The sequence below is a fragment of the Octopus sinensis genome, linkage group LG23, assembly GCF_006345805.1.
Source record: "Octopus sinensis linkage group LG23, ASM634580v1, whole genome shotgun sequence".
NCBI classification, from domain to species: Eukaryota; Metazoa; Mollusca; class Cephalopoda; order Octopoda; family Octopodidae; genus Octopus; species Octopus sinensis.
Window position 1 is genome coordinate 26,472,569 of NC_043019.1, and position 3,812 is coordinate 26,476,380.

Genomic DNA, 3,812 nt, shown 5'->3' on the forward strand with positions numbered 1-3,812 from the left:
AATATCAGGCTCACCAGGTGACCCCCTTTTTTTTTTTGACTGCAACAGTAGAAACTCGTCATAAAGGAGTTGCTTTGGTAAGTCTATAATTATTCATCCGAACGCCATGGCTGATCAAACAATCTTGGTTTTCCGTAACAGAATATATATTGGCGGGAATTACAACAGTTGGAGTTTTTCTCTCATGCACATACTATACCCAGTTTAATAGAATCACAACAAGGAAAGAAGGACTGGTGCCACAGACAATGAGATTCCAATTCCATTTTCCATCACAGGACACAGACTTATTGTTTTACTCTTTTACTTGTTTCAATCCGAAAGCTGCAGCCAGGGTTTGTCATTCAGCTTTTAGATCCAGCTCTAATGAGTCGATCTATGATCAAAAACATTCTAACTTGGATAATCTCGCATTTTCTTTTTAAATAAAACAAAAACTATCTAAAAAATTCGCTTTTAAATTAAATCGCAGCCGACCATCTTGGGCAAGGCGCGGACACATTCTGGACACCCTGCTTATCTAAGCATATTAAGCTTATCTAGATATTAGAGTTGAAATAACTTTAACCATGGGTCTGTTCAATCAGATTTGCTTGGATCTAAACAACCTACCTTTGTTAGAAGTGAAAGCCTTATAATAATAATAATAATAATAATAATAATAATAATAATAATAATAATAATAATAATAAAAACAACAACTGAGTGGAGGTTTTGTTTCGCTCTTACTTCTAGCGAACCAACACTAATAATAATAATAATAATAATAAAAACTGAGGGGAGGTTTTGTTTCGCTCTTATTTCTAGCAAGTCGAACCAACACGTATTTTTCGCCGGTGATCACTAGCAGTTTGCTTTTTGATTCTCGTGTTTTGTTTTCGATTTTATTTTCCTAAACTTAATGTGTTATAACAGTGTTTTCTCTCTGATGTACGGCCTATAATGCAGAGATTTGCTCCAAAATTATATTTCAAATACCAACCCATGCATGATTGAACTTACCGTAATTTCTTTGGTCAAACCTTACTTTCCTTATGTTCAATGTTCACTATTTTCTTTCTTCTAATAAAATTCTGAGCTTCAAACAGTTTGGAGAGTCAGAGATGGTCTAAGTTACTATTTACTGCTTGTAAGTAATGAAATAGGAAAAGCCATTCATTGTAACATATTCTGACTCCTGGGAATAAGTCATTTTTAATTCTGGAATCCAGGGATAAGCAAAATGTCTTGAAACTACAGTACCTACCTATTTGTCATTTAAAACTGATAATCCTCTCTACTGAAATTTTGGGTGAGGGGGCTGGTTGATTACGTCAACCCAAATGCTTGACTGATATTTAATCCGAAAGGAGGAAAGGCAAAGGCAATCTCAGCGGAATTTGAACTCAGAACGTAAGGGCAACCGAAATGCCGCTAAGCCCGGCGTGCTAACGATTCTGCTAACTCGCCGCTTTATTTGAGAGTGTTAAGACCTAGTTACATCGCTCACCCGCTGGTTAAATCGCACAGAGCGAGGTTTTAGATCAGTGTTCCGCACCCTTTTTTCACTTGTGGTATACTTATATCCTTTTCAGAATTCGGCAGCAGATCTGAAATAAAATTAGAACTAAAAGTATAGGGAAAAAAATTATATGCGGCACATCTAGCATCGTCTCGTGGCACACCAATGTGCCGCGACATACCGGTTGCGGAGCACTGGTTTAGACTGAGCTATAACGTGGCTGTTGGTTAATTTGTGTTGGTGTTGTCCACTTCTTAACGACTTCAATATTTCAAGTTTATCTTTTTTTCTAAGAATTTAAGTCTTTGACAGGGACAGACCGAGCCGTCAGTCAATCGGGCACTACCCGAAGGCCCGGAACTCTGAGGGGCCTGCACTCTACAAATTAACTCCTAAAACACACATTCAAAAGGGCCCGGGTAAACAGTTATGCCCGAGGGCCCTTAATAGTCTCAGTCCGCCCCTGGTCTTTGATGTACATCACACACACACACAAACACTGGTAGCCTAAAGAAGCCCCTGTTTTTACAACCAAATATATGAAGTTTATTGAATAACTAAAAAAGGAACTCTTGGAAGTTATTATCCGGCAATGTTTCATCTGTAGTATCACAACCACCCTTTTAACTATCGGCTGATTTATCGACGTCCTCGCCAGTTTGTGAGGAAAATTTTGCTTACATTTCGTTCATCACCTTTTAAATTTTTGTATGACTGTTGTAATCTTTTACATTGTTCACCTGTTCATCTCTTATTTCCATAGATCCATTTGTGTTGTTTCACCAATTCCTATCATGTTTAGATTTCATGGAATTTATCCCTTCGTTGATTCTTTGCATGCGGCAGATTTGTGGGTGTATATATATTTGTATGTGTGCGCGCGCATACATTCACACACCTACGCGCAGACATACATATATATTCAAAGTGCCTGTATGCTGGTGTGTAGGTGTGTATGTGAGAAAGTGGAGGCGCAATGGCCCAGTGGTTAGGACAGCGGACTCGCGGTCGTAGGATCGCGGTTTAGATTCCCAGACCGGGCGTTGTGAGTGTTTATTGAGCGAAAATACCTAAAGCTACACGAGGCTCCGGCAGGGATGGTGGTGATCCCTGCTGTACTCTTTCACCACAACTTTCTCTCATTCTTACTTCCTGTTTCTGTTGTACCTGTATTTCAAAGAGCCGACCTTGTCACTCTCTGTGTCACGCTGAATATCCCCGAGAACTACGATAAGGGTACACGTGTCAGTGGAGTGCTCAGCCACTTACACGTTAATTTCACGAGCAGGCTGTTCCGTTGATCGGATCAACCGGAACCCTCATCGTCGTAACCGACTGAGTGCTTCCACCATGTGAGAAAGTAAAAGTGAGACAGACAGACAGAGGTAGGAGACCGATCTATGCATTTACACACAAACACTTACACGCCCAGACACAGACTTGTAACCATAGATCTATGTCGACCTGTCTTTATACCAATGGCGATATATGAAGTTTATTGAATAACTAAAGAAAAAAAAAAACGGGATCCCGGAGGCTAAGACACAGGACCCCGTCTGCCGATCCATCGATTGGCAAAACTAACATTTAAAAAACTTTTGACTTGGTCCCAAAATAAAAATAATCATAATTTTATGAACATATATTATGCTTTTATCTCTTATCTTTTACTTGTTTTAGTCATTAGACTGTGGCCATGCTGGGGCACCGCCATGAAGAATTTATAGTCGAATATATCGACCCCAGTACCTTTTTGTTTTAAAGCCTGGTACTTATTCTAGCGATCTCTTTTGCCGAACCGCTAATTATCTGTGAATATATCGATAGTGAAGTATGTACTGTATATGTTTCTGATTGGAACCCCCAGGTTTCCCGTCCTGAAATTGCCTGGTTCATACAATTACAGGAACACTGCCAAACATCTTGTAACTGTTATGGTACCAACCAGTATGTTACAGAGGGTGTTTCTGGTTCGAACTCCCAGGTTTTCCGTCCTGAAATTGCCTGGTTCATACGATTACAGGTACACTGCCAAACATCTTGTAACTGTTATGGTACCAACCAGTATGTTACAGAGGGTGTTTCTGGTTCAAACCCCCAGGTTTCCCGTCCTGAAATTGCCTGGTTCATACGATTACAGGTACACTGCCAAACATCTTGTAACTGTTATGGTACCAACCAGTATGTTACAGAGGGTGTTTCTGGTTCGAACCCCCAGGTTTTCCGTCCTGAAATTGCCTGGTTCATACGATTACAGGAACACTGCCAAACATCTTGTAACTGTTATGGTACCAACCAGTATGTTACAGAG